The following is a 19,393-nucleotide window of genomic DNA, read 5'->3' as shown; positions in this document are numbered from 1 at the left end:
GTTACCGAACAATTGGTTCATGTTCAGTTGAATACAAACCCAAGTGAACACCAGGTACAATTGTGTCAGGAAGTAAACCTGTAAAAGTAAAAATAATAATTGAAGGAGGCATATTTCAAATAAAAAAGGCAAATTAATAACTACTAGCAGACCCCCATTAAAATTCCATAGTTGTGATAAGACAAAACGAAAAAAATTTAAATGATAAAAATTCTATGAAATGCAAGATTTGTTGGTATATGTAGAGGTGTGAGTGACAGGCAAGTGAACTGTGACAATGTTATTGGAATAAAACATTTTAATAATAAACGTTGAGTTGAGACTGGAATTTAATGTCAAAAATAATTAATCCAGATAAATATGTAAAACAATAAAATGTTTACAGGGATTTTTAATAAGGTAGGAGTGGAATGTTCAGTAAAAATAAACAAAAACATTTTATAATTTTACCAAGTCCTGGATCTAATGTATGAGAATGTAACAAAGATATAATTTTTATATACACACATAATCGGTTAGCAGGAGAGAGATTCAGTCAGAGAGAGACAGACCAGGTAATTAGCCTCAGAGAGAGTCTGTGTCGAGACTCACGAGTCAATCTTTTGAGGTTGACAGGAAGCATCTGGTAGACAGCAGGTGAAAGATGTAAGAAACAAGAGAGGGTGGCGAGGTAAAATAGGCATACAGAATAAGAGGGGGTGGCGAGGTAAAATAGGCATACAGACCAAGAGGGGGTGGCGAGGTAAAATAGGCATACAGACCAAGAGGGGGTGGCGAGGTAAAATAGGCATACAGACCAAGAGGGGGTGGCGAGGTAAAATAGGCATACAGACCAAGAGGGGGTGGCGAGGTAAAATAGGCATACAGACCAAGAGGGGGTGGCGAGGTAAAATAGGCATACAGACCAAGAGGGGGTGGCGAGGTAAAATAGGCATACAGACCAAGAGGGGGTGGCGAGGTAAAATAGGCATACAGACCAAGAGGGGGTGGCGAGGTAAAATAGGCATACAGACCAAGAGGGGGTGGCGAGGTAAAATAGGCATACAGACCAAGAGGGGGTGGCGAGGTAAAATAGGCATACAGACCAAGAGGGGGTGGCGAGGTAAAATAGGCATACAGACCAAGAGGGGGTGGCGAGGTAATAGGCATACAGACCAAGAGGGGGTGGCGAGGTAAAATAGGCATACAGACCAAGAGGGGGTGGCGAGGTAAAATAGGCATACAGACCAAGAGGGGGTGGCGAGGTAAAATAGGCATACAGACCAAGAGGGGGTGGCGAGGTAAAATAGGCATACAGACCAAGAGGGGGTGGCGAGGTAAAATAGGCATACAGACCAAGAGGGGGTGGCGAGGTAAAATAGGCATACAGACCAAGAGGGGGTGGCGAGGTAAAATAGGCATACAGACCAAGAGGGGGTGGCGAGGTAAAATAGGCATACAGACCAAGAGGGGGTGGCGAGGTAAAATAGGCATACAGACCAAGAGGGGGTGGCGAGGTAAAATAGGCATACAGACCAAGAGGGGGTGGCGAGGTAAAATAGGCATACAGACCAAGAGGGGGTGGCGAGGTAAAATAGGCATACAGACCAAGAGGGGGTGGCGAGGTAAAATAGGCATACAGACCAAGAGGGGGTGGCGAGGTAGGATACGCGTACAGACCAAGAGGGGGTGGCGAGGTAGGATACGCGTACAGACCAAGAGGGGGTGGCGAGGTAGGATACGCGTACAGACCAAGAGGGGGTGGCGAGGTAGGATACGCGTACAGACCAAGAGGGGGTGGCGAGGTAGGATACGCGTACAGACCAAGAGGGGGTGGCGAGGTAGGATACGCGTACAGACCAAGAGGGGGTGGCGAGGTAGGATACGCGTACAGACCAAGAGGGGGTGGCGAGGTAGGATACGCGTACAGACCAAGAGGGGGTGGCGAGGTAGGATACGCGTACAGACCAAGAGGGGGTGGCGAGGTAGGATACGCGTACAGACCAAGAGGGGGTGGCGAGGTAGGATACGCGTACAGACCAAGAGGGGGTGGCGAGGTAGGATACGCATACAGACCAAGAGGGGGTGGCGAGGTAGGATACGCGTACAGACCAAGAGGGGGTGGCGAGGTAGAGAAGTCGCACAGACCAAGAGGGGGTGGCAACATAGAGAAGGCGCACAGACCAGGACAGGATGGGGAGGTAGAGAAAGAGCACAGACCAGGACAGGGTGGGGAGGTAGAGAAAGAGCACAGACCAGGAGGGAGTGAGGTGGCAGAGAAGATGCAAAGACCAAGAGAGGGAGAGGCAGAGAAGGAGCACTAATCATAATGGGAGGCAAAGAAGAGGTTGAAAAGCAAAGAATGTCACAGATAAGGAGAGAAGTGGACACTGATAAGTGAGAGGCTAAAAATGGGCACATGAGCAGTGGAGGTAGAGAACATTTAACTGAAGTGGAGAAGTATAATTAAAAAAATAAAAAAAAATAAAAATAAAATAAAAAATAAAAAAAAACAATTAAAAAAAAAAAATGGATTCTTTTCAACATACGAACATTCTCATTCAGTCCAGTTCTCCTAAATTCGACTCGCCTGCTATCGTGACTTCCGGCCTTATATTACCTCATTTTCGTGTGTAGCCTCACTGATATGCAAATTACATCAAACTACATTACCTTTGATCCTTAAAAATCACCTCATAAACTTGAAACCCTGCTATTCTCTTTAATAGCCCACGCTACACGTCCAGACACATCCGCCCCACGATACTCGGCCAGACCATGATACTCCGCTAAGCAAACAGCTTGCCCTCATTAAATGGCTAAGCACACAGCTAGATCTTACTTAAAAACTTTATACAACACAACTGAATCACATTTCCATTTCTTCATTTAAAAGCAAGGACTTTTTCAGAAAGTAAAAAAAAAAAACAACATTGCATTTTAAGAATTCTTCATTTTAAAGCAACAACTTTTTTTTTCAGCAAATGCAACCAAATTTCAGTTTAAATTTCTCATTTAAAAACGACTTTTACATACAAGTCGATCGAATCCCATTGTAAGTTCTTTTAAAAGCGACAAAAAAAAAAAAAATCTGACTCGAATTGTACTTCAATAAAATAACAAATATGCACGTACTTTAAATTATCAATAGCATGACAAATTTTCACGTTGACTTTCAGAAGATCTTCCAACATTTAACCAAATCATATTTAAACACGTTCATTTCGCGATGACAAAAAAAAAAAAAAGGTCCAACTCACTTCGTTGTCGTATCTTAACCTCTCTGACCACAACTTGTTTAAGTTTTTTTCTTAACGCTTTAAATTTTTAAAGGTCTATGTATGAATTATTTATATCTTTCCATTTTTTTAAATTGGACGCATGCCATTTAATATTACCATTCTTTCAACACTTTGAATTTTCACAGTTTGATGCAACTCATTGAATCTTTCCCTTCCTCGAGGCTTTCAAATTTCGTCTAGGTCGCAGCGACTTTATTTTTCAGGCCAAAATAGCTTATAATTAAAAAAAAAAAAAAAAAAAAAAATGGATTCTTGTCAGCATTCAAACATTCTCAGTTCCGATCTGCTCAGTCCCGTTCTCCTGATCATCTTAACTTCCAGCCTTATATTACTGCATTTTGGTGTGTAGCCTCATTGATATGCAAATTATATCGAACTACAGAAGGTAGATAGAAAAAAGAGGGGTGGAGAGATAAAGCAGAGAAGAATAGAAATACGGAGTGAAAAAGTGAGAGTAGGAGAGTAGAAGAGGGGAAAAACTCACTTTTGTGGTTGTCCAATAAGAAAGCATCGTCTTCAAATTTGACCATTGGTTTATGAGTACACATCACAGGTTCTTGTAACATATGATCAACAGAGCTTCAAAAATAAAATTAGAAAAATCTTAAAAGTGTGTGAAAAAAAAAAAAAAAAGAATACATGTAAAACGTTTTTATCAGAATTGAACTGAGAGATAACAGTCAGGGACTGGAAGTGATCCGAGAAATCTAAAAACGAATTGGGGAAAGCGGAAATTTTAAATAGTCAAATGCTGAACTAATAGAACATTGCTTTTGTACAATCTTTTTTCTTATGGTGATCTGTGTAAAATGGACTTAAAAGTCTTGAGTCTAAGATTAACACTGAATTTATAACACTGCATGATAACCGGTGTTCCACTTTTTCCCTAATCCTGTTCTCTACATGCCCCTGACCCACCTTATGACTGCCACACCAGTGTTTTGTGGTCACATGTTAAGACAGTTCTGTATACTTGTGTTGGTCCTTGCATTTGTGGAGACAATGGTCTTGGTGGTCGTGTTACACTCATGCTGTGTTGTAGGATCGGACTCGTTAGTTTATGCCTGATCGGGTCTTGGTTATCCACCTCCATATCTGCGTCAGATGTGTTTGCCATCACTACGTCATCATCCGTCTTTTTCATGTTCATCGTCTCGTGTATGTTACAAGGGAATATGCTGTCCTCCATTCCTGGCCTTCGAGGAGGTGATTGGAGAGGTGGTTGTATGAGTGAATAATCTGGCGTATCCATGATAGGTTGGATTTTCCAAAGAAAACGACGATTGCGTAGTGTGATCCTGCCGCTTTCATCTAACCGTATCCGGTATTGTCTATTACCCATGGTCTCAATAACTCTCCCTATTTTTGCCCATCGTCGCGGATATGGTCCCCTCCTGATTCTGCACCTGAACGGATTTGCCAACCTGAAGCTGTTGGAGTGACCCGGCTGTGCATGTTTGTTTATCACATGCCTTCTTGCCATCACACTTTCTCTTAATTCTTTAATTTCTGTCCACCGATTGTGAATCCGCATAGGGAGGTGAGCCCTTATTGTTTGACCATATAACATTTTGGCTGGTGATAATCTGATGTCCTGGTAGGGTGTGTTCCTTTGAGTCATCATCGCCTGTGCTGCTTGATCGTGACGTAGGTGGCAGTAGCCATCAATGCAGTCCAGGAGTATTCTTTTGGCTGTTTTTACGGCCAGTTCAGCTTGGTCATTTCTTTGGAGATGATATGCAGATGATATACGTCTCTTTACGCCTCGGTCTCCTAGGAACGATTTATACTCAAATGGTGGCGCTCCATCAGATGATATCTCCTCTGGTGCACTATATGTGTGGGGCCAACCCCTCAATGCATCACATACTGCTTCAGCCTTCCCGGATCGTAGTGGGACAACTTCAATCCAGCCAGTGTATCGGTCTGCAAATACCATGCATATTCAGTAGGGCCATGACAGTCTTTTGGAATAGGAATTTTAGGTTTGAAGATGGCATTAATGGTTTTCTATGTTAGGACGATCAAATTGCATTTTCGACATTGTACTCTTGTTTGTCAGATACTCGTGTCTAGACCAACAAAGCCAAAATAATCTTTCTCTAGCATTAGCTAACATCCCATTCACCCTTTGATGAGTGAAGTTCAGTGCCTCTAGTAACTTAGCTTTAAGCTGCTTTGGTATTAGAATTTTATCCCTTTTATGGGTACCCCTTCCAAACAATATAGTTGGTCTGGCATCATCCAGAATTGTCGGACTTTCGGTGGCAGTTCGTGTTGTGACTTCGAGAACCTGTCTTGTATATATATCGCCAACGTTCGGTATTTCTCATCAGTGGCCGCTTCTGTCACGATTCTATCCCAGATTATAGTTTTAAACTTGAGGTCATGTGCATACGCGGCTGTAATTGATGGTTGCATGGCTCCCTCAATCTGCAGAATAGTACCGGTGTAGGACATGACCGCCTAGGGGAGCGATATCACTTCGCATTGTGGAGATTAAGATCCCCTAAAACCTTGAGTAAGGTCGGGTAAATATGCCGAGATTGTCTGTTAAACATTGATTGAATCCTAGACAGCAGTGGGTAACCTATCAACAGGGATGGATTTATTGTGTTTTTGTAAAAACAGACATTTTTTATTGTTTTAAAAAATGACAGGAAATTTCAGAATAATGTAGAATGAAATCATACGTTCGTTTGGCCCAACGAACACCTGCTCAGGCTGTCTGGCTTTCTGAGTGGGAAAGTGACAATGTTGACCTTTTGGGGCGTGTGAATAGAAATTGAGTTTTGATCTCAAAATGATAGATTACAAAAAGTTACACTAGACATTAAATGATAGGTCAAGCAGATTGCCCTAATCAACCCTTTCTCTTAGTATATAAGCGAATGCCTGTGCCGAAATTAGCAGATTGAAGCAAACTCTCGAGAGGAACACACGCTCCCAGGGAACAACCAAACCTCTCTATCCGTTCCGACTGCCATTGTGGAGAACAAAGAATAAGATTTTGAAAGACCTTGATGTTTCTGGTGTAATCAAACTGAGCAATGTACATATGTAAAAAGAAAACCCTGTAATTTTCGTGAATTAACTTTTTAGTAGTCTAGAATCCTCCGAGTCTGTTTTCCTTTTGGTGTGCATGCAAAGCTAATTGATTTTCAGCGGAAATCGACACGAAGCCTGCGACACTGAAAATTCATGTTTAGTGCTCCCAGAGAAAGACGATCAATAGCCAGTGCAGTTCAACAGAGTCAGAAGTCATCTGCTGACCCAAGGCGGGAGTACTTCACAGTGGTCCTTAATCTGCTATGTTTGACGGTGCTGGGTATCAAGAAGTGCAGTTTGGTGCGGCATTAAGTTTTCCAGGAATGTGTTTAATCCAGAACCTGCACATTAATGACCGTTCTTTGAAAGAAAACAGAGGGTTATTTATGTTTTCCAGGACCTGATCTGAGAATATTTTTATCAGTGGCTGGTGGTCCACTGTAACTAATAACTCTGAGCACCCCAAAACGAACATCCTAGAAGACTCCAACTCGTATATCAATGCCAGTGCTTCACAAATCATTTTCCAGTAGTCCTTACCATAGCCAGGTCCTAATTCCATTGGAGATTGGCAGTGTTTCTGAAACAGAAAATACCCAATGCCAACCTTGCTATAGTCCGTTGAGAGGTAAGTTGTCCTGTTCATCTCAAATGTTTTGACCCCCTTCTTGATTTTCCAAACAATGTTTTGTTTTTTTGACTCTTCAAAAAAGTTGTTTTGAGTAGCATCCCAATAAAATTTGCTGTCCTTCGTTCGCAATGATTCTCAAAAGGGGAACATGATATTGGTCTGTGAAAATGCATATGATACCAGGTTAACCAATCCAAACCATGATCTGACGTCTGGAAAGTGAGAATGGCTACAGTCATTCTTTTAGTTGGCCTGACACCGTCAGTCATTATTAAAAAGCTGGCAAATTCGACTTCCTCACCTGCAAATTGAAACTTATCAGGATTGAAGACAATTCCATTTTTGCCGCAATGGGTGATATAGTCCAGTGTGCCAGAAAGTAAATTCCATAGTTTTCACACGGGCACAACAGAACTCATTTCTTGGAAGGTGGGAAATTGGCCAGTAGAAATTCCAGATGATAAATGAATTCTACATCCATGAAAAAATTATTACATATTTTTCAGGAAAAGGGTGGACTCATTTTAAATTATCAGATGGGTTAGATTAATACAATGATATGCTGAGTTCAGTGCTTGAGAGGATTAATATTAATATAATATTAATTTGCTTTATAAAATATCTAAAGTGACATGTTATAAAAAAAAAAAACAAGATTTAATTAAAAAAAAAATGGTTAGAATTAAAATACTTACTCAAACCCTGGTTCATAAGGTTCTAATTCCAGAAAATCAAAGAGGACAGGTGGAATGTAACCATTATTGCAGGTCGTCTGGCAAATTGTCTGCAAATAGTTTCCAAAAATGAAATCACACACAAAAAAAAAAAAAATTCAAGAGTAAAGATTGAAATAGTGTTCAGATTTTATTGGATGAATTTTGGAATAGAAAATAATTGGTTGGGTAAAATGAATGATTTTTTTCATCTAAATGATAACAATGCAAAAGTTTTCATTTATCACATGTATACATAACTAAATATTTTGTGTATTGATATTCATATTAAAAAACCCTTTTTTCTATTTATTTAAAAAGAAAATACAAGTTTGTTATATATGACCTGTTGGTTAAGGTTACTTGTGACCCGTTATGGCTAGCTAAAGAAATAGTGAGTTTATTAATTATGGCAAAAACATATGTGCTTACACAGAACAATGGTCACTACTTTTAACATGAGGAATTACATTGCTTGATATCCGGAAAACTACTTATTTGCAGAAAATTGAAATGCGATATTCGTTTTCAGCATACCTGAAAACCTGCAAATGTCATTTTAAAGAAAATGTTAAGGTGGAAATGAAATAAAAATTTACCAAAACTTTTATTTTATATTTGCTTTAAAAAAAAAAAATTTAAAAAAAAAAAAAAAAAGCTACATTATATATGGTGTTGTCATCCGTATCTTAAAATTTGTCTGACGCCACTTCTGCTGAATAGCTTTGTAAATAAAGAAGTGCGACTTTTAACGAAAGCATTTATCATGAGTCAACAGCTATAACTTTTGCCCGCTTTTAACAGGTTAAAACTCTATTGTTTGCATCATCTTCAATTAATAAACATTTGCAAGTAATTTTAATGTCTTTAAACTGTCAATTATGGAATGTAATGCAATAAAAAAGGCTTAAAAGTAGTTTAAATTGTAAAAACTAAAGCAAATATGCAAGAAAAGTAACTGCTATTGCGTTTGCTTAGTTACAGTGAAAAATAGGATTTACCGATTAAATGATTTTAATTTCTTTGGTTTTTCTTAACCAGTTAACCATGAGATGTCACTTTTATTGTCTTTGGTAACAGTTACTTATTGTACGATTTTTTGTTACATTCCATTTTTAAAAAAAGTGAGATGTTATGTTAAGTACATGGTTTCAACGACTGGGCAAGCTGATCCTGTAATTTTAAACTGTCAATTACAGAATATATTAAAGTTTTTAAAATAGATTAAATTGTAAACATATTTGTTTTGCTTGAAAATGATTCCAACTTGCAATGAAACATACAAATATAATTTGTAAAATGTTGATGAAAAAAAAGCAGATTTTCTTTGCCAGATTTTTTTCTTTAGGGGACTGACTTGATTATCAATGATTAGCCATCGGTTTTAAATTGCAAGTTAAATATAATGTAACAGCGTGTATGTGTGTGTGTGAGAGAATCAGCAGTAGCCAAGGGCTGGCTGGCTAACGATAGTATTAGCAGCAGCAGCTGTTAAAGCATGTATGCAAATTAGCAAATGTCTGTGAGCTTGCGTCGCAAGAAAAAGAAACAAGAACAGCACATGGTCAGAAAAGAGAAGGAAGTTGCGTGCCGGACAAGGTGGAGGTGTAAAGTTGAGAGCAAGAAAGAGCTAGCCGATGGTCGGCATGAGGTGATGAGGAGAAAGACTTTTAAACGGTAGGTACATATGTGTGCGAAAGAACTTTTGCAAGAGAGTGAAGTATGTAGTTTTGTAGGAACCATGAATAAATGCATTTCATTTGTACTTAAAAGAAAAAAAAATGATTTTTGTTTCTTTCCTTTATTCCTGCAACATTATAAAACTGCCCACCCCAAAATTCGATCAAGTGAATTGATTTCTATCTTAATTTCTTATTTACAAAAATAAATTGTCTGGCGTGTGAAGTCATTCTTGAAATAGAAAAATGTAGTTCCAAGAACAAAAAAATAAAAAATGGCAACAAAAATCCAGTTGGAGAAGCTTTCACAGACAAAGAATTAATCCAGTCGACATCAGCAAAAATGTAATGACTTTCTCATTTTGACACAGAAAAATATGATTGGAAAATTAAAACATTCAGCCATTTTATAAAGCTGTTCTGGCATCTGATTGGTTTGTTCTTGTTATACATGCTTGTATAAATAGAATTCCTGCCACACGTGGTCGTATAAATAGAATTCCTGCCACACATGGTCGTATAAATAGAAGTCCTGTCACACATGGTCATATAAATAAAAGTCCTCTCACATGTGGTCATATAAATAGAATCGCATAAATTTATGGGAGCATACCTTTTCATTATACCAAAAATATAGCAACAAATTGAATGAATAGATTTGTATTGACAAGAAATTTATTAAACATTAATTTAAAAATTTTACTTGGAAATAATAGCCAGCTAGTATTTAATAGATGACTTGTATGTTTTTTTATACTAATTAAGTTATGAGACAATTTTGCTATTACATCTAATGATATGCGTTACTGGTTTAATAACTACTCAAAAATGACCAACAGACAAACTATACTCTATAACACATTTGACAACTCAGATTAAATAGAAATGTAGAAACGACTGGATGCATGATGATTTTAAAGTGCGTTCCAAGATGCATTTTCTTTTACCGCTTAATCTGTTATGGCCAACTTGCTCTCTTCAAGGCGATACCTGCCCTCAGTTCAAGGAAAATAACTATTACATTTTTGTAAATGTACTTAATATTCACATATGCCTGTATTTCTTGCTTCTACTTTAATCATCATTTACTATTAATTGATTATTGAAAAAAAAAAAAATGCAACAAGACAAAACTTTTTCCTTCTGAATATTTGAGATTAGGATTGATTTTTAGTTTTATTTTGGATTCTTTGGACTACAGTTTTCATTGAGTGTTATTTTCACAAATAGGAACTGTGGCATGGTGGATAAAACACTTGGTAAAATTCAGTTGTAAAAGTTACACTATTCTGGAGGTTGAAGGTTCAATCCTCAGTATGGGTGACATTCATTTGTGAATTACTTAGGATTAGTACCCAATCATGGCTGATGAAATGAGAGTATGCTACTCCCATGAATTAAATAAAGGGTTCTGTTCAAAATTCTGTACATTCCCAAATTCGGCAGAAAGATTTCATAGCTTGACAAGATACAACTGAACAAGGTCGAAGGTTACATTGATCGAAACAGTGTGAAAAGAACACTCAAGATGAGAACAGTAGTCTGAAGAATACAAATACAATTTTTTTTTAATTTGATTAAAGTTTCAATTTTTGTACAAATCATCCGTTCCTTCAAATAAAAAAAAATTCTTCTATCTTGCAACATCAAACTAATTATTTAAGCCACATCACATGCACAGATAAAAATGGTTCTACTGATATTTCTGCCTTTAACATCCCAACTTACCTGAATATATGTCTGCAAACCTTGTTTTCTTTGCTCTAAGACTTTTAAGTTCCATTTCAACATTTTCTTGGGCGGAAATTCTGGAGTGACCATAAGTTTTTTCAACTTCGAAAAAAAAAAAAAAAAAAAAAATTTACATTGCGTATCAACTTATTAACAAGTTTACATTTTACGAGTGAATAAAAATCCATGAAACTTTGAGAAAGTGCTTTTAATACTATTCAGCTACTCCAGTAAGAAAAAAGTATTTAAAGCAGTATTAGTGAAACTATGGCAGAAGATAGGAATATCTGTTATTAACGAGGTTGACAAAACCAATATACCCATAACTTGTTTATTGAAATAATTTTCAAACATTAAATGAACTAGGAAAAATGCTTAGCACACAATAACTAAATAGCAATTTTTAAGTTGACATAATTAGTATGGGATATGCGATTCTTTTTTATGAATGACTTGTAAATGTCATTGGTCCACAGAATTAGTCAAATTTGTGATTTTGTTAACAGTTATTCCTCACGATACCTCTTGGAGAGCATCCCATAACTCATCTTTACTCTTAAATTGGCATCCACTTGCATAGAAGCGTTGCTTCATGATACTCCAAAGGTTCTCAATTGGGTCCAAATCTGGTGAATTGCAGACCACTCCATCTTCCGTAGCACAGAGAACCCCAGTTGTTGCAAATACTCTTTGCTTTTGTTTGCTGCATGCGTTAGAGCATTATCATGCATAAAAATAATGGTTCTTTTGAATGTCAACCTTTGCTTCTTCAGCCATGGTTCAAAGGGCTTCTTCAGAAAATCTATGTTAGCATTTGACGTCATTTTTACGCCTTCTGGGACTCTCCATGAGCCAACTAAAGTACCTCCGATAATTCCAGCCCTGTGGGCTGAATCTGGCTTGTGAGCCTTAGTTTGGAGACCCCTGGTTTAAACCTATGTATTTTAGGTGAAAACATTATGTATTTATGCGTCATGTCGAAATTAGTATCAATTGGAAAAATTTTTAAAAATGATCCAGTAGAAAAATAATTACAAGTAAAAATAAAAATGATTGAATTTAACTATTTACAATGTTGGAGAGTTTGCAAGATCCAAGGGAGGTAACTTCCATTAATAATTTTGACTAAATAAATATGTACTGCCATTTTTTTTTTTTTTTTTAAACACAAGATCTCGGAATGTAAATGTGGCTCATTTTTTAATTTAAAATACTTCTTGCACACCATCTACTGGATGATTTTTCATAATTTTGGGAATTTATACTAATTTCAACATGATCCATAAGTACATAATGTTTTGACCTCAAATGTGTTAGTATAAAAGATCAACGATTTACACAAGCACTGAAAATTCATTGATATTAGCATAAAAAAAAAACAAAAAAAAAACATACCTGTTTATGTAATTCTTCAAATTCTGTGTATCTCCGCTCAACAGCATTATATCTGCCAGACATCCACACTTGGATATAAAAACCTGATGATAAAACAAACACGAACTTTATCAGGTGAAGAAAGATTGGGAATGAATAACAAGATCAACTGTTCTCATCTTCAGTGTTATTCTCACAATGTTTTCTGTGCTCATTTAGGTGGATGTTGTTGAACTCTGGAAATTTCAAGTTCAGCGGAGATTCTTAAGTTTGAGGTTACAACAGCCACGTGTGTGTGTGTGTGTGTGTTGCCAGTAGTTACAAAATGTGGCTGGTTCATCTCAAGTTAAGCTGGAAAAAAATTAAGGGTTTTCTTATATCTAACCTATACTTACTTAGTATAGATTAGTATACAAAATTCCCCTTCCCTCTCAATATACCCCATACATAATTTTAAATATAAAATACACAGCCGGAGAGAGAGAGAAAAGGAGAGAGAGAGAGAGAGAGGAAGGAGAAGGAGTAGGAGAGAGAGACAGAGAGAAGGAGAAGGAGAGAAGGAGAAGGAGAGAAGAAGGAGAGAAGGAGAAGGAGAAGGAGAAAAGGAGAAAGAGAAGGAGAGAAGGAGAGAGATAGAGTAGGAGAGAGAGATAGAGTAGGAGAGTAGGAGAGAGAGAGAGTAGGAGAGAGAGAGAGTAGGAGAGAGAGAGAGTAGGAGAGAGAGAGAGAGAGTAGGAAAGAGAGAGAGAGTAGGAGAGAGAGAGAGAGAGTAGGAGAGAGAGAGAGAGAGTAGGAAAGAGAGAGAGAGTAGGAAAGAGAGAGAGAGTAGGAAAGAGAGAGAGTAGGAGAGAGAGAGAGAGTAGGAGAGAGAGAGAGAGAGTAGGAGAGAGAGAGAGAGTAGGAGAGAGAGAGAGAGTGTGAGTAGGAGAGAGAGAGAGAGTAGGAGAGAGAGAGAGAGAGTAGGAGAGAGAGAGTAGAGAGAGAGTAAGGAGAGGAGGAGAGGAGAGAGAGAGAGAGTAGGAGAGAGAGAGAGAGAGTAGGAGAGAGAGAGAGTAGGAGAGAGAGAGAGAGAGAGAGTAGGAGAGAGAGAGAGAGTAGGAGAGAGAGAGAGAGTAGGAGAGAGAGAGAGAGAGAGAGAGAGTAGGAGAGAGAGAGAGAGAGTAGGAGAGAGAGAGAGAGAGAGAGGAGAGAAGAGTGAGGAGAGAGAGAGAGAGTGAGTAGGAGAGAGAGAGAGTAGGAGAGAGAGAGAGTAGGAGAGAGAGAGAGAGTAGGAGAGAGAGAGAGAGAGTAGGAGAAGAGAGAGTAGAGAGAGTAGGAGAGAGAGAGAGAGAGTAGGAGAGAGAGAGAGAGAGAGAGAGAGAGAGAGAGAGAGAGAGAGAGTAGGAGAGAGAGAGAGAGAGTAGGAGAGAGAGAGAGAGTAGGAGAGAGAGAGAGAGTAGGAGAGAGAGAGAGAGAGAGAGAGAGTAGGAGAGAGAGAGAGAGTAGGAGAGAGAGAGAGAGTAGGAGAGAGAGAGAAGTAGGAGAGAGAGAGAGAGAGAGTAGGGAGAGAGAGAGAGAGTAGGAGAGAGAGAGAGAGTAGAGAGAGAGAGTAGGAGAGAGAGAGAGAGAGTAGAGAGAGAGAGAGAGGAGAGGAGAGAGAGGAGAGTAGGAGAGAGAGAGAGAGAGAGTAGGAGAGAGAGAGAGTAGGAGGAGAGAGAGAGAGAGTAGGAGAGAGAGAGAGAGAGTAGGAGAGAGAGAGTAGGAGAGAGAGAGAGAGTAGGAGAGAGAGAGAGAGGAGAGAGAGAGAGAGAGTAGGAGGAGAGAGAGAGAGAGTAGGAGAGAGAGAGAGAGAGTAGGAGGAGAGAGAGAGAGTAGGAGAGAGAGAGAGAGAGTAGGAGAGAGAGAGAGAGAGTAGGAGAGAGAGAGAGAGTAGGAGAGAAGAGAGAGAGAGTAGGAGAGAGAGAGAGAGAGAGAGTAGGAGAGAGAGAGAGAGAGAGTAGGAGAGAGAGAGAGAGAGAGTAGGAGAGAGAGAGAGAGAGTAGGAGAGAGAGAGAGTAGGAGAGAGAGAGAGAGTAGGAGAGAGAGAGAGAGAGAGAGAGAGAGAGAGAGTAGGATGAGAGAGAGAGTAGGAGAGAGAGAGAGAGGAGAGAGGAGAGGAGAGAGAGAAGAGAGAGAGAGAGAGAGAGTAGGACAGAGGAGAGAGAGTATGGACAGAGAGAGAGAGAGAGTAGAAGAGAAGGAGAGAGAGTAGAGAGAGAGAGAGAGAGTAGGAGAGAGAGAGAGAGTAGAGAGAGAGAGAGAGTAGGAGAGAGAGAGAGAGTAGGAGAGAGGAGAGAGTAGGAGAGAGAGAGAGAGAAGTAGGAGAGAGAGAGAGAGTAGGAGAGGAGAGAGAGTAGGAGAGAGAGAGTAGGAGAGGAGAGAGAGTAGGAGAGAGAGAGAGAGTAGGAGAGAGAGAGAGTAGGAGAGAGAGAGAGAGTAGAGAGAGAGAGAGAGAGTAGGAGAGAGAGAGAGATAGGAGAGAGAGAGAGAGTAGGAGAGAGAGAGAGTAGGAGAGAGAGAGAGAGTAGGAGAGAGAGAGAGAGTAGGAGAGAGAGAGAGAGAGTAGGAGAGAGAGGAGAGAGAGAGAGAGAGAGAGTAAGGAGAGAGAGAGTAGGAGAGAGAGAGAGTAGGAGAGAGAGGGAGGAGTAAAAAAGGGAGAAACGGAGTGTGAGAAACACCAACTCAACACAAAAGGAACTAAAATAGGATTGTCAATGAAGGTGTGGTAGTGAACAACAACAATGGAGGTCAATATGTTTAGAGGTTGGACAGTTTTAGAATTGCCAATAAGTTTTGTTACAATTTTACTGATAGTTTCGTTTTTTTTTTTTTATTACATAGGAGTCACCACTTATCAAGGCCTGGAGGCCACTCGAGGATAAGGGTTATGGAGTGTACAGTAGTCAATGGGGAAAAATTTGTAATCGTTAGTAATAGGCATTTGGTAAATTGGATTACTTACGGAGGCGGTTCATCAAGAATTTGTTTATGTTGGACTTGAAGACAACCAAGTTGTAGTCAGCTGGAAAGCAGACAAATGGAAGAGAGTTTCACACACATGCAGTTCTAAGAAAGAAGCTTTGTTCATGGAATCTACGTTTTGATTTAGGCACAGATAAAGAGTGGGAAAATTATTGACAGTGGTTTCAACTAGACGAGTGTTTTTTGTGAAAGATTGGCAAGGGGGGGATCTAGAGATTGGAGCTCAGATGAGCACTTGCCATGGAAATAACGATAAAACAAAGACAAGATCGCTATATCTCTTGTGGGAAATAGGTTGCAGAAGAGAAAAGGGCATCCCGATCTATTTTGAACTCTGTCTAGGCAGGATAAGCTGCTTCTAGCTGCTGCCCAGATGCGGCAACAGTACTCCATCCTTGGACGTATTTGGCTCTTATATCGGTAAGAATTACATCAGCAGTGAGATATCTACTGAAGCAGTAGAAGGATCCTACCATTTTTCTTGCGACCTTGGCAACAGAGTTGATGTATGTGTTCCATTTCAGATTGGGAGTAAAGGTTAAAACATGGAGCCTCCCCAAGATGAGCGCCATCCATTTCAATTGATGCCAGATGGGGATCAGAGTGTTAATGATGTAAACATAGAAGCTTGGTTTTAGACGCATTAAAAGTAACTAGCCACCTCTTCCCCCACTGTACCATGCGCTCAAGATCAGAGGAGAGAGAATCAGAGGGAATTTGGTTATTTACTGCCTTTGATGTGCTTCCATAGATGGTAGTGTGGTCAGCATAAATGTCAATAAATGATCTAAGTATAGGTTTTGGGAGATCATTGATGTAGATCAAGAAGAGAGTTGAGCCCAGGATGGACCACTGAGAGACTCCAGCATTAGTATTGTGAGCCTCTGATTTCTGCCCATCAACCACTACTCTTATGAGCCTATCAGAGAGAAAGGATTTAACAATTGAGAAGACATTTCCAGCTATACCGTAGCTGGAAATCTTTTGAAGTAGGCCTTTATGGCATGTTACATGATAAGGGCTGTCTCCTTTTCATGTAAGTATAAAAATAGAGAGTTTAGTTAAAATGAAAATTAAATAGCAATAGACAAACTCGAACCTCGTAATTTAGGTTTAGAAATAGATTACGTGTGAGAATTTAAAAATGTAAAATAAACGTTTGTTTAGAATATAGATAAAATATTTCAAGAAAAGAATGTTAACTGTCAAGTTTGTTATGAAATTTTAAATTAAAAGAATGTAGCTTATAAGATAATGTTTTTAACATATTGGAAAAAAAGGTTACTGAGTATAGGTTAAAATTCCTTTTGTAGAAATAGGAAAAGTTTTGGACACGTATGTCCAGAACACATGAAAGAAGGCACATGTTTTAACATGTGTATGACATCATGGAAAATAGAAAGTTCTAGGGATAGAGAAAAACTTTAGTTAGAAGACAGTCAGGAAAAAGACGGGGAGAGAGACAGTCAGTCGTCTAAGAAGCGAGACGTCACTTCAAGAAAAAAATGTGAAACTTTGAATTCTTGATGATGGAAGTCACGGCCGATCGTGTGACGAAATAAACCATCATGTGTTTTGTAAAGCTCGTCTTATTCTTACAAAAAGGTAAAGTGAAATTGTATTATATATTTGTGTTATAAAATGTCTTTTCATACACATCTCGACTTCTCATATCCACAATGAGAATCTACATCATGTCTACACAATGGCTGAACAGTGAACACTATCTCATCATTCTAAGAGCTTTCTTCTTCTACACATCTAAGGAATGAACATTTAATATATAAGAATCTCTCATAACATGAACAATCTCTCTAAGTCTCTTACAACAACATCCCTCTCTATTCTAAAACATCTCTCTCTCGGAGTCTTTCTAAGCATCACTTCTAATAAGACTCTTTCTAAGCATCTCTCACTAAGACTCTCTTTTAATGAGACCCCCTATATAACAGGCATACCCTTTCAAAGACCTTTGATATGTTAAGAGCAATTGCTCTAGAAAGGAAGCTTCTGTCGAGAGATTCACTAATCCTATGAGATATAACCGTTAGCACATCTGCTTTAAATGTAGCAGAACGGAAACCATATTGTATGTCACTAAGAAGTTTATTTCTGCTAAGGTGGTTGACTACTTTCTTTAATATGGATTCCAGCAACTTACTCATGACGCACTTCTCCTTAAGACAACGTTTAAACAGTTTTGTTTGTTAATGTTGAGGACATTTTTGGGCTGAAGACAGTTACCAGTTTGACATGGTCTAAGGCAGATTTTAATCAACTGATTGATGACCAAACATGGACTTTAGTCCTTTGGGAGGTATTTCCCATGATGGTGTCTCTCTCTCTCTCTCTCACTCTCTCTCTCACTCACTCACTCACTCACTCACTCACTCACTCACTCACTCACACACACACACACACACACACACACACACACACACACACACACACACACTCACTCAGAGCCTAACTAATGTATACAGAATGTTGGAGTTAATGTTTTGCATTTTATTTTTATACTTGTAAGTCACTATGCACATCGGTACTGTCAATGTGAGAGATGACACCATGATCAGAGAACAAAAAAAAAAAGACCATAGAAACAGCATTGGGATTAGTGTTTGTTGTAGAGCAAATGAGCATGTGGTCCAATCACACTTTTTGCACACTAAACTGGTTGGTTTGTGATACCTACTTCAAAGTAACCGGCTGCTTTTTAAAATTATGTGGGATTAATTTGGTCAATTTGCTGTTTATTTTTAAATGAACATTTACAATAACGACTTTTATAGGTTTTCAGGTATGCTGAAAACCAATATCACATTTAAAACTGGCACTGACAAATCGTTTTCCTGATATTAAGACATCGTTTTTTTTTAATGTATTATTTAATGGTTTTCATTGGTAGCCATCTTTTTTTACTTAAGTTGAAGAAATAATCAAACTTTGTGCACACACAGTTTGTTTATCTTTACGCCTGAAGTTTAAAACCATGGCGGCCAATGAAGATCATTAAGTAATACATGGAAGAATCGACGTCTTAATATCAGGAAAACTATTTGTCAGCGCTAATTTTAAATGTGATATTTGTTTTCAATAGATCCGAAAACCTATAAAAGTTGTCCATTGTAAAGGTGAGTGTTCAGTTGGAAATAAAGTGCAAAGTGGGCGACTATTTTTATCCATTGTTCATAGGAAGAGAAGAGTGTACAAGTTTGTTTGATTTTATCGATTAACATCTATTTTATCACTGATTACCATATTTGCACATGAGAAAATGAGTTGAAATGTAACGTTGCAGTGTCTTACACTTTTCTTCAGTAATTCATAAAAATAAACTGGAAACAAATAAAAATTCAGGTCAGCATTTTTCTCTTTTTTAACAAAAGCATTTATTGCCATTAATTTCGACACAACTGAAAATGTCTCTCGCTGTCACCTGTCCATTTTAGCCTAATACACGTTTTGTATTAATAAATCTTATTTGAAGTGCAAAGGCCGTAACTCGAGGTATACTTTCGACTTTATTATTTCGGAAGTTTTCCACGTTGAATTTAATGAAACAATAACACTGTTGTAATAAAAATAGTGACTTTAGTTTTGTAATGTTGCTGTTACAAACAAACAAAGGAAATAAATTTATAAAAATCTGGGTCTGCATTTTTTTTTTTTAACAAAAGCATTACTTTCGGCATCACTTAAAAAGTCTCTCGTTGAAACACGTTCATTTTACCTGGTCCGCGTTTCTCCTTCCTCCGACTGCATGCCGGCCACAGGCAGCCCATTCTCACCTTCGACTTTACATATCCATTTTCTTCAATGTCACTTTTCTGCTCATGTGGTGCATTTTTTCTCCTTTTTTCCTTTTTCTTATGCACACTTCCTAATTTGCATATGTCCCTTTTTCGGCTGCTGCTGCTAATTTCTTCCCAAACC

At 38.5% G+C, this 19,393-nt stretch overlaps 1 protein-coding gene across 1 annotated transcript in view; it reads right to left on the bottom strand.

Moving 5' to 3' along the window:
* The window catches only part of LOC145276704 (sorting nexin-24-like), a 72,653-nt gene that overhangs the window by 16,188 nt on the left and 37,072 nt on the right, over positions 1-19,393 (bottom strand). The gene's annotated exons all lie outside the window — the stretch shown is intronic.

This window comes from Euprymna scolopes, chromosome 5 (genome assembly GCF_053919585.1).
Source record: "Euprymna scolopes isolate OS-2025 chromosome 5, ASM5391958v1, whole genome shotgun sequence".
Taxonomy (NCBI): domain Eukaryota; kingdom Metazoa; phylum Mollusca; class Cephalopoda; order Sepiida; family Sepiolidae; genus Euprymna; species Euprymna scolopes.
This window is presented reverse-complemented; position numbering and strand designations above follow the sequence as displayed.